General features: G+C 41.7%; 1 pseudogene across 1 annotated transcript; it reads right to left on the bottom strand.

Annotated features, from left to right (window-relative positions):
• Nucleotides 1-1609: 1609 nt before the first annotated feature.
• Nucleotides 1610-7453, bottom strand: LOC309709592 (annotated as a pseudogene). The gene is made up of 5 exons (XR_014280658.1): nucleotides 5938-7453; nucleotides 4696-4843; nucleotides 4518-4598; nucleotides 4369-4428; nucleotides 1610-3482 (listed from the first exon to the last, which is right to left on the bottom strand). The product of XR_014280658.1 is annotated as an uncharacterized misc_RNA (transcript).
• Between the last annotated feature and the right edge of the window lie 5314 nt (nucleotides 7454-12767).

The following is a 12767-nucleotide window of genomic DNA, read 5'->3' as shown; positions in this document are numbered from 1 at the left end:
ATAAAAAGAAACACAAAAATGTCAAGAAGCTGTTGTATTATTAACTGCAATAGCCGGTCGCATGACAGCCACGGGAAGCCGACGGGTAAAGAGATCGGTTGTTATCGGATTACGTCGTTGAAGAGAAATTGTTCAAACCATGTTTCCGAAGTAACAAAGAGGCGACTGGATTGCAGCCATTCAAAGATCAAATATAACGTCCCAGAACACTCCAGCTCACAGGTTAGTCTGCTCCAAGCATTTACACGAAGGTCAGTCTGCTGTTGTAGTTAATGCGTCATTTTTCTTAACATAATTGGTGATATAGGTTACAAGCAAGTCTGGTGCTGAACAGAAATTGTCGCGCTATGCTCCTTTGTTTGTTGTGCATAAATAGTGAATTGTCCTGACACAATATTGCGTTTCGCTTCTGTTATTATGGTACATTGACAAAAACACATACTTTTATTCACAGGATAAAACAGTTGTTTTGTATCACTAATTGCCCAGTACGATTACAGCATACAGTATTGTTGTCACTGCTACATTTCTGTGATGGGTACCAGAAATTATTTCTACTACTAATTAATTACCGTTGAGCTCAAAGGTCCTATTTATAAACGGTTAACGAATGTGTATTTATGAAGACGATTTGTGAGACTGGTAAACTTATGATACGTACGATGGTCTTTACTTTCTACACGGTGCATTTCAAGGTCCTGTACCCATCCGTCGGTAAACTGTACCTGGGCTTGTTGCAGTGACCTGAAGTTACTAAACTTCATGAGTGTATGCACTCACTCCAAGAACCGTATGATTATAAATATGCATATAAATATGCTACGATGAGATAGCTGACTTCATCTAACTAGCAAATGTTGTCCAGGCTACGTTGGTGATACAGTTTTTTTTAATGTGTATGATATTTTTGTCATGCGATTTTAAAGCCGGTCCTACAACCGCATCCAAGAATAACATGCAGCTTATCTCAGAACTGTCGGTGAAAATTATTCTTGGAGCTAGGTTTAATTGAGCTGCATTTTAAAGAGGTGCAATTTCACAATTTGTGTATATTTTCTAAGTTCACTATTTTGTCATGTGTTGAGAAAAACACAGATTTAAAAATTACATGGTCTAATATTTACATTTAGCATAACTGCAACATGCTTTTTTTCGGGGGTTTTTTAAAGACTCGAAAGGACTTGAAATTCAAAGTTTCAGACTTGTGACTTGACTCGGACTTTTACACCAGTGACTTGAGACTCGACTCTGACTTGCCTGACATTACTTGAGACTTGACTTGAGACTTGAGGATAAAGACTTGAGACTTACTTGAGACTTGCAAAACAATGACTTGGTCCCACCTCTGGTTTCAGGCACAATGAAGAAGTGCTAATTCGCTTCAGTTATCTGCTTTCTTTATTTTCCCCATTTTCCCTATTTACTTCCTCCTTTGTTTAATGACAAAGGAAATTACCAACATGTAAGTAATTCGTGTAATTCCAGTAAAACCGATCGAGTGAAAAAAAATATTAAACTGAGAGCGAGCTCTGCTTTAAAAGGAAACTTAGAGTCAGCAGCTGCTAATGAAGACGTACCACTCGTTAAAAAATGTTTAACTTTGAAGAAGTTAATTTGAACAAAGTGGGTACTTTAATGATTCTCTGTAGGCAGACAGAAATCAAATTGCTTCATTTGTGAATATAAGCTTTCATTTAATTATACAGTAAAAGTATTTTCACCAAAATCGTCATGCCCAAGTTTAAGAGTTAACTTTAACCCCACCAACCTTTGTTAGGTTCTCTAACACAGTCCTTCTGGTGAAGCATCTGTGTCGTCAATCAGTGATGAAACTTGGACTTGATCTCTCATTTACCTGCTCTCTTCTGTTTAGGTTGTTTGCCACTTCGATACCGTCAAACTCTCCTCATTCTCACTTTTATCGTTACTACTCTGATCAGGTGACCTTTGTGCCAACTGTCTCTGAGCTGGTCAGTCATTGCAATTCTTTCCTTCGTCCTTTTCGGAACATCATCTCAAGAACATGTCCTAGATTATCATCCTTTCTAACTCTAATAATGACCGTATTTAACAGAAGTAGGTTCATGCTTTATTCAGTATGACCTGAAACTATTAAACTCCTATTAAACTGGATGGCTTCCTACAACCAGAGGAGTTGCCCCCTGCTGGCCATTAGAAAGAGTTTAAACCAATAACCAGTACAAGAAGTGACCTCACAGAGTGTTTTAGATTTTCACTGCAGTTTTTCCAGTCTGCCCCTGTCCTGCCTCCTGCAGGTGAACCTTCTGATGGGTCCTGAACACGCTGTTGGTTATGAAAGTTTTCCCACAGACGACGCAGTGATATGGCCGTTCTCCCGCGTGCACCTGCCTGTGCAGCTTCAGGCTGTAGAGCTGCGTGAACTTCCTGCCACAGATGCTGCAGCTGTGCATCTTTTCCTCTGAGTGCGTCATCATGTGCATCTTCAGATTGCTCGGGTTGCTGAATCTCTTGTCGCACTGATCGCAGGCGTACGGCCTTTCCCCCGTGTGCACACTCGTGTGATACTTGAGATTGACCATGCAGCGGAATTTCTTGCCGCACACGTTGCAGACGGGCTTCTCTCCTGGTTTCTTGCCCGTGTGGATCCTCATGTGGTTCTGAAGTGCACTGGCGTGTCCACAGCGTTTGCCGCAGGTCTCGCAGACGTATGGCCTCTCGCCCGTGTGGATCAGCATGTGATGCTTCAGGGCGCTCCTGTGACTGCATCCTTTGCCACACACCTCGCAGGTGAAAAGCTTTTCTCCGGCGTTTGTGCTCGTGTCACTGAAACTGAGGCTGAGCACCTCGCAGTTTTCCTTTTGTGTGTGGGTAACTCGGTGAGCGGCCAAAGATGCGGACGAGAAGAAGGTCTTGCCGCACATTTTGCAGACAAAATCTCTGTTTCCTGAATGAAGATTCTCATGATCGTCCAAGCTCTGCCTGCACTCGAAGGTCTCTGGGCAAAGTGAGCAAACAAATGTCTTCTTCAACGCGCAACAAATGTGTCGCTGAAACGCCTGTTTCCCCGTGAACTGCTCCTCGCACAGCGAGCACGTGTGGGTGATCAGTTTGTTTAGGTTGTGCTGACGCATGTGCCTGTGGAAGGTTGATTTGTACGCAAATTCCGTTCCGCACTTTCTCGGTGTGCTTTCTCGAATGTGCAATGAGCCCACGGAGTCCAGCAAAGCGCTTGCCGCACTCAGAGCAAAGGTGAGGCTTGGAGTGAGTCAGGCAGTGTCTGTTCATCAAACACTTCAGAGCAAATGCTTTGCCACATGTAGGACATGTGAAGTCCTTGGTGGGCTGCTTCCTTCCGATTTTCACAGCAGTGCATTCATGCTCAGCGTCTTTTTGGACGCCATTTTCCTCAATGACACTGGAGGCTGGTTCAGGATCTGCTATTGTGACTTCAGGTTCAGAGAGGACTTCAGAGCTATTTTCCTCATGTGATGCTGGATCAGCTGAAACAAAAACAACACTAGAACTAACAAGAGAGTAACACCAACCTATCCATTTCAAAGACTTTAATGCCACACTGCAAACATGCTACTTTAGTAATACTGCTGTTATAAAAAGTCAAACTCCTAAACAGAGGATCCCACTGTGTTTAAATGTATAACCTGATTCATTTATCTGGACACTGCAGCTAGTTTTGCTATTACAGTTGTGTGCTACACATATGTTAGATCGCAGTTAAATCGTGATTATGTGCTTAAAGTTCTGATAATGCTTGCATTTTTATAACGTAAATATTGGAAAAATAAAGCCATAATTACTGCACAGTCCTGTTTTCAGGGACTCAAATACAAAGTCATAATTCAGTCAGTTGTTTTACGGTCAAGCATGAGCAGTTCTTCATTAAAGCTTCATAAATAAAGAAGGTAAATGAAAGTATGAATATCAAAAATCATACGCCAGATTCAGCTGAGCACAGCAAAACTAACTGGATATTGCTTCACAAAGCAGATGGAAAATAGCCCAAAACATTGTGAGAACAAGACGGAACCTATTGAAATGTAAAGATGCGGAATATTTTGCAGTGGCTAAGTGATTCAACCTTCTCTGAGCCCAGTGGCTTTTTCCACTTGCTGAAAACTAAAGAGCAGAAAAAAAACACCAACGACTGACACCTGAAGACTGCTCAAGTAGAGGCCTGATAAAGCCTCGCAAAGGAGGAAACTCATTATCTGATGATGTCCGAGGGCTCCAGATTTCAGGATTGTCCACAAAATATTAAAAATGTACATTTTTAAAATTATTTTATATTCTTTTAATTTTATTTGAGCCCTAAAATAGTAAAGAGTGTATAAAAACAGCTGCAGTAACTTGTAAAGAAAACATAGTTACCAGGTTCTGGCACAGATTCTGGGTCAGCTTCATCTGTTGACTGTTCGATCTGTTCCTCCTCTGAAAACACACAAAAAATTCCAAACTGTTTTCAAAATTTAATTTAGAAAAAGTGTTGTTTTTTTTTTTATTGGTTACTGGCTGAATACCTCTACAGTATAAGTGATCACTCATCTGTCTTGTTGCTGGTTGCGATCCTTGCATGTTATTTCTCTTTCTGGACACAGATTCTGTTTTTACACAACAAAAGTTAAAAGCCTAGTTTAATATACAAAGAAATCCCAGAGTGAGAACATTAAAAGCCTCATAAACCATCAGCTTATTTACTTTTTCTGCCCCCAGTATCGATCTGCCCTGCTCTGGGTTTCTCTGCAGCAGGAGCATCTCTGGCGTCACTCATGGACACACTGAAAATTAAGGAGATTTTCTCCACAGCAACTTCAGCCCACTTTTTCATCAGGGAAGCAAACTGGTTCTGTACAATCACAGGAAAGACAGAATGATATTGCAAATGTATAGTCAGCCAATCACATAACAGTATTGCATTAAAGTTAGGGATTTAGATATGATGAATACGATCTGCTGAAGTTCAAACAGATCAGCAGAATTAGGAAGAAAGGTGATTTAAGCAGAGCTGCAAGGTTGTTGGTGCCACACAGGCTGGCCTGAGTACTTAAGAAAATGCTAATCTACTGGGGTTTTGCACATGACCATCTCTAGGAGGATGGGCAGGATAGGATGGTAACCGTTGCTCAAATAACCACTTTTTACAACTAATGTGTGCAGAAGAGCATCTCTGAGCATGAGTTCACTGTACTGTCAGTACACTGTCAGTGCGCCCCAGGGTGGCTGTGGCTACAATGTAGCTTGCCATCACCAGTGTGTGAATGTGTGTGTGTGAATGGGTGGATGACTGGGTATGTAAAGCGCTTTGGGGTCCTTAGGGACTAGTAAAGCGCTATATAAATACAGGCCATTTACCATTTACTCAAATGGCCTCAACATTCACCACCTCTCAATCCAATCGAGAACCTTTGTAAGGTGGTGGAATGGGAGACATGCGAGTCTCCCATTCCACCACCTTCCAAAGGTTGTGCCATCATGATGTGCCATCATGTTACCACGGACCAAAAACTCTAAGGGATTTTTCCAGCAACTTCATGAAGCTATGAGATGAGGAATTAAGATATTTCTACAGGGAAAATGGGTTACAACCCACTATTAGTAAGCTGTAACTAATAAATTGTCCATGGAGTGAACATGAGCTTGTAGTTCGTTGTAGTTTAACAAAATGTGCAGCAAAGTTTCATTCATTCATCTGCCCTGACAGGCTGAAGAAGCTAACTCATGATTAGCTTCTAAGATGGGATTTCGGTTGGAGTGGTCGCCATGGAAACAAACGATTGGACTTTTGGGTGACGTAGTGCTCATTTGTGCCACTTATACGGTATACATTTTAGGACACCGTACACTTAAGCTAAGAAGGGTAAGTGGAACTAGTGGAAAGTAAATTTCCTGTCATCAGTGAAACCGCACACATTTCCCGTGCGCGCGTGACCGCGGGGTTACCGTGACATCCTCGTGAAGGAGTTGCCTGCGTAGCGTCACCTCCCTCTCCTCATCCTCGCGCTTCACGGCGACTACGGAAGCCGCATTTGAGCGCTGCTGAGCGGCCACAACCGGAGCCGAGCTCCTCTCCAGAAGTCTCCCGAGCTCTGTCACGGCCGCCTCCACCAGAGTCTCCATCACAGACGACAACTGACTCTCAAATGTTTCCAGCCTGAACATGTCTGACTGTGATTTTGTTCGTAGTACTCATAAAACCAGACATCCTCTGCTGCTGAAGTTCAGCAGCTCATGTTTGTTTCCTCTCTTTACTTCTTCGACTGATTTCCCAGAGACAGTAAATGCATTTCGCTGCTGCCCTCTATGGGCCACAAAGCGGTACTACTTCTTTACAGACTAGATTTTTGTGTTAAACTGGTCGAGCCTCTAAATACTAAGAAAAGGTGTTTCATTACCTCGTTTTGCAGAGGATATACTGGCTCATGCTTTATAAAACGAACAAAATAACATCATCCCAATCCAAACAGACAAACAGCAAAACTGACAAAACAAGTAGGTCATGTGTCTTTAAATTTCCCAGATTAGACCAGAATCCATAAGTCTATAAACCTAACACTATGCAGTTGTGCAAAATCTGTTTATAAAGTTATGTACAAAAATGAAAAACAACCTTAATTTTAAATGTGCTTACACAAGTACAAAGTGAAATTTTACATTTAATAGAATCTGGTCATAAAGGGCATAAACCATAAATGACTTTGCACTGTTTAAGACACCTTCACCTGATTTAGCTGGGGACTGTTTCCAGAAAAGCCATGAAAAGATACAAGGTGTTTGTTTTTTCACCATTTGACCAAACCTTCCCACCAGACTAAGTGTGGTACACATTACAAATGTACCTCTGATGGGGAAATATGTTTTTAAATGACATTTTCCCCTCCAAATCCAGGAAGTATAGACAAGAAATCAGATCTTCAAAAATGGAAAAAAAAAATAGCCTTAATACTTTAAAACATGCTGTTTTATGGATGTTCGTGGCTTCATTTGTTGAGGTACTTCACAGGTCTTCCAACTGAAATTTCCGCTGTCGTGAAGCAATCGGCAGGTCCTCCATCATGACCTTCCAGCAGCTTTTAAAATTGTCATTTTGTGACTTGTACAGGAAAAATGTCTTGTTTGTGACCCAAAATGCAGACAGAGGGCTGGCAGGTAGAAGAATAAAGATATTTGTTGGCACTTACTGATGACCAAAAGTTGCTGTACTCACAGCCCCCCCCACACACACACACACACACACAATGTATGAGGGCATTAGAGGGACAGGCCAGACTTCGGGTGGGAACAAGGCACAGGTAGAGAAAATCTGGCAAATTGCAGACATGGGAAAAGAAAAGTCGTTAAAAGGAAATTGACTCCTTTCAGGAAAAGGGTAAACACCAAAATGTCAAACTGAAGATTTGGAAAAACAAACACTTCCAATTCTTTGTGGATAAATTTGCTCATCTGGCATTAAGATGATGCCCGCTGACTAAACTCTCGTTCCTGCTGAACTGAGCCAGTGTATTTGATCAAACTGCTGTCAGCTCAGAAAGCACGAGGGGGAGGCCAGATGTTTTCTCAGGGGATCGTGAAGATGGTAAAGAGACTCCACATGTGACCCCTGATAGTCACAAGGTGAAATTCTACATAATGAACAAAACATGGCAGGAGTGTAATGTCCTCATAAAACAGTCTTCAATAGAGCCAGTCGCCAAGTTAAAAAAAAAATGCCGATCGTCTCTGTATGAGTGACGAACTTAGCCACTGTGAACAAATATTCAAGACTCCCTGGTCAGCAGTCAACTAAGTTCTGCACCCAATCAGACACTGTACACATGACACAGCTAGCACCAATCCACTGACCGTGCCTCGGATGAGCTCTTTCAGACTGGTTGCTTGAAGAACCTCCAGTACACAGGTATATGCATGCCCTCCAGGAACAGTCGGAGACTCCGTAGCAGTGCAGTAATCTCTGGCAATGTGATTTCAACTTTGTGGCCCAAATCATCTTGCCAGAGACACACACAGCCACAGAAAATCAGTCGTTTCTCCGGAGAAATCCCCCACTGCTCTGCCTCCCTGTGTGGTTAGTAGTCTTTCTCCTGATACTCCAGTCCAACTTCCCCTGACAGGCTTCCATGCTCTATTTAACTTGGGGCATTTCCCTGATTAACAGTGACTCCAGAGGCCTGAGGAATTCCTAACATGACAGTGTGTTCCTCTGACAGTAACCGATCGCCCCTTTGTGTCTTAAGGTGAGCAGGTGTGAGGGCTTTGGTGGCACATTAATCCGATGGTTTGGGTATCCTCCCCCAGGAAAAGACAAGTGTCAGCCTCAATTTTTCCTGGTGGATTTAGTGGGTTTTCTGCAACATTCATGATGGAAATTCCTGCCTTCAAGTAAAGAAATCAGTCTCTAGTGACCGATTTGCTCCTTTTATATATTACTAGAGGGACAAAGGCACAGTCTAAATATTAGGGATAGCATGTCCCCTGCATTCAACCTGAAGTCAGGAGGTGCAACTCTTTTGTTCACCATGTCTACACAGCAAGAATTTTTCTGTATTTTTCGGATCATAAGGTGCACCGTCGATGAATGGGTCTGTTTTCATACACAAGGTGTCACGGTTCTGGGTCATTTTGAACCAGCTTTTTCGGTTTCTTGTATTTTGGTGTTTTTCTAGATTATGTTCATTATATTTATGTTCTGATTCTTTAGCTATCCTGTGTTGATTATTTTAATTATTCTGGTTTAGGTTTTGTTCTCTTGCCCTCATGTTTAGTATAGGTTTAGTTCTGTGCTTAGTCTTCTCTGCTCGTGTGTCCCTCTGTGTAAAGTCCATGTTTCTCAGTCCGCATCTTTGTGAATTGTTTCTGGTTTCCTGTTTTACTTTGAAAGTTCATGTCTCATGTCAGCGTGTTTTACTTCTCCCTTGTCTCATTAGCCTAATTTCTCCCAGCTGTGTCTTCCTCCTGTTTCTCATTCCCTGATTACTTCCCTGTGTATATAAGCCCTGTGTGCGCTGTTGGTGTACAGCATTATATACTAGCTAGTCCAACTTCAGTAACCCTACAAGCATCGCTGCTGTTTAGGTTTCTGTCTTTGTTTATGTTGGAAGTGATAGCAGAGCTGTACGTTTGAATTTTTTCAGAAATCCCTCAGTCAGAACATGCTGTATCATGTTTAGGTGGAAACTAGCGAGCTAACTTCCTGCTAACTTCTAACTCCATTAAATTTAGTAAATTCTGTTTTCATGGATGCCTGGATGTTAGACTTGTTACTATCACCTCAAGAATATTTCAAGGATAAAAGATCTGATGTCTCAACAGGACCTGGAAAAACTAGTCCATGCATTCATCTTTAGTAGGCTTGATTACTGTAGCATCTTTACAGGTCTACCTAAAACATCAGTCAGACAACTACAGCTCATTCAGAACTCTGCTGCTCGAGTCCTCACTAAGACCAAAAAAGTGGACCACATCAGTCCAGCTCTGAGGTCTTTACACTGGCTGCCTGTCCGTCAGAGGATAGACTTTAAAGTTCTGATGCTGGTCTATAAAGCTCTGAATGGTTTAGGACCAAAATACATCAGTGACCTCCTGACTGAGTATGAACCTTCCAGATGCCTCAGGTCATCTGGATCCGGTCTTTTATCAGTTCCCAGAGTCAGAACCAGACACGGAGAAGCTGCATTCAGCTTTTATGCTCCTTATATCTGGAACAAACTCCCAGAAAGCCTCAGATCAGCTGAAACACTCAGTTTATTTAAATCCAGGTTGAAGTCTCACCTATTCTCAGCTGCATTTGAATAAAGCACGAAATCCACACTTTTAAGCTTAAATTTCAAAACTTACACTAACTACTGATCTTATCTATTTCTGATTTTATCTGTTTTGATTTTATATACTGTTTTGTTTGTTTGTTTGTTTGTTTGTTTGTTTGTTTGTTTGTTTGTTTGTTTGTTTGTTTGTTAAGTGGGTTTAGAGCTCTGGGTAGCTCCCCAACTGGGTCTAGACTGGGTCTAGAGAGTATTTTAAATTCAGGGACTTTAAAATAGAAAGTAGCTCGTCCACAGAAGGACTGGTAGCTCCCCTTACGATAAGGGTTCAGATCGCACGAACAGGTGTGGGATTAGAGCTCTGGGTAGCTCCCCAACTGGGTCTAGACTGGGTCTAGAGAGTATTTTAAATTCAGGGAATTTAAAATAGAAAGTAGCTCGTCCACAGAAGGACTGGTAGCTCCCCTTACGATAAGGGTTCAGATCGCGCGAACAGGTGTGAAATGTGTGTAGTTAGTTAGTTAGTTAGTTAGTTAGTTAGTTAGTTAGTTAGTTAGTTTGTTTGTTTGCTTGTTTTAATCAATTTTAAATCATGCTTTTTATTTGTTTTTGTTTCTAATGTCTCTGTAAAGATCTTTGAATCACCTTGTTGTTGAATTGTGCTATACAAATAAATTTGCCTTGCCTTGTTACATCTGGTAAAGCAGCAATGCTGATCATTTTATTAAAGGTGAAAGAATTCAGACAGTAATGCTTCAGTGTTCGTTTGACTTTGGGACCTGAAGCAGACGGAGTTTTGGACACAGATTACTCCGCGAGGCTCCAACAATCCATCAAGCAGTGCAGCTTCGTAGCTTACCAAAGTTGTACCACAACATTTTTTGACAGATAAAATCAGTTCGAGGTCAGTAAACACAACTGGAATTCATACATAAGTAGGGATGGGTATCGTTTAGGTTTTATCCGATACCGGTGCCAAATCGGTACTTTTGAAATGGTGCCGGTGCTCAAACCGGTGCTTAAAGAATGGAGAACACATTTTTGGTCCAAAAACCTCTCATGTTCAGCTTGTTTTTGTAAAAAGATAACAATGTTAGCCTTTTCTGCAGCTATGGGGCATATATGGTATCACTCTTGGCTGGAAGCAGTGCTTAGACAATGGAAAAAACACAAACTTTATCCAAAAACCTCTCATGTTTAGCCGTTTTCCTCTTTTTCTTTGGTCATTTTAGCCTTTTTAGCCAGGGTGAAGGGAGTATCTGCCATCAAACAAGAAGACAGCCGCATGTAGCTATGATGATGTTTGCTAGTTCACCTTACCTGCATTAATGTAATAACATGGTTAGCCTACTCAACGTGAATTACACACGAACAACATTAAGCTACTCACGCAGAGAAGAACGGCTGCTGCTGCCATCATCATCCGTCATCATTTCTGCTACACTGGCAGGGCTAGGGGCCAGGACTCTCCTCTTCGTGTTTTTGGGGATGTTGCTAACTCCGGGTCCGATAACAGGCACCACACCCGCAGTAGATGCGCTCGGTGTGAGGTCTCCCAGCAAGCTATCAAATACAGCGCATTTCTTGGCTTTTAAAAAAAAACGCTATGCGTCGCCAGGTGTTTCATCGGATTTGAGGTGTTACCTCCTTTGACAGTATCACAGTATCAGCTTAAAGCACTTGTTGCAGGCTGCTGAGTTTGCATATTTTGCTGTGAAGTACAGCCAGACTTTTGACCGCTTCGCCTTGGGCATTTTTAATCTGTAGCTCTGCTCTAAAAGAACGTACGTACCTGGACCCGCCTACTATCCTCAGAAACGTAAAATGATTGGCTAGAAGTGTATCACAGCTCAGGAAAAAAAAGCACCGAAATAAAGCACCGAAATGTGCGCTGCTTTTCGGTCTGGTTACTACCGTTTATGTCAGAACCGTTGTCATGATACCGGTACCCATCCCTATACATAAGGCACACAGGATTATAAGATGCACTGTCAATGTTGAGAAAATTAAAAGGATTTATAGTGCGCCTTATAGCCCAAAAAATGCAGTAGACCCAAAACAGTCTTAACTTTTTTCCTTTTTTTCTTTAAAGTATTCATTTCTGTTAAATTCTGTACACATTAATCTGGCCATGATGAGATGTCTTGCAGAAAATGGGCTCTTGCAAATAAGCAAAAAAACTCCACATGGAGACAAATCCAGCGATGTGTCTTCCTGGAGATTGACCAGTTTGCAAGGCCAAGTGAATGAGTTATAGCAGATCTTTAATATACACTTGAGTGTATTTGATTTTATTGCAATTTTCCACTTACAAAAAAGTTGTACATTTAGTGCTTTGCACTGCACCAGACCAGCAGGATTTCTTCCTGCAGAAAACCCCTAGGCCAGGGGTCAGCAACCTTTAACACCGAAAGAGCCATTTGGACCCGGTTTCCACGCAAAAGAAAACACTGGGAGCCGCAAATACTTTTTGACATCTAAAATAACACTGTATATATTGTTTTCTACCTTTATGCTTTGTGAGAACAACTAAGGTGTGTTGCTTAAATCCATGAAGTGCTACAGAGAAAATTACATTTTATTTATGTAATTAACACATTTTGAACTCTTAAAGAAATATAACAAAAGGAAAGACACCCAGCGGAACTAAAATGATCCATGTAGCAAACAAAAACTGTTGTGAGCCACCACCCTTATATCTCCTTTGGGCTTTTGAAGCCTGACTTTTAAAAAATAATTGGAAAAAAAGCACTATGCTGCTACAAAATGAAAAATAGATATTTGCAAAATTCTGCCTAAATATGTATTTTACCTGCTTAATGTGTGTGGCGGGGTGTGGTCTGCAACGCCGCTGCATTGGAGGCGGACGCACCAGAGCAGCACCCGAAATCACGCCTCGCCGCCTTTACGTCTATGCTATCTCTGCTGTTGTGTTGGTGTGTGTCAAGCTGTGAGCTGAAAAGCTACAGCCGGCTGTATGCGTACAGCAACCGTGTGTGAAAAGTGGTCAATAAA

Source organism: Aulonocara stuartgranti, assembly GCF_965226115.1.
Source record: "Aulonocara stuartgranti genome assembly, chromosome: 7".
Taxonomy (NCBI): domain Eukaryota; kingdom Metazoa; phylum Chordata; class Actinopteri; order Cichliformes; family Cichlidae; genus Aulonocara; species Aulonocara stuartgranti.
Note: the sequence above shows the minus strand (reverse complement) of the source record. Positions and strands in the feature narration are given on the sequence as shown.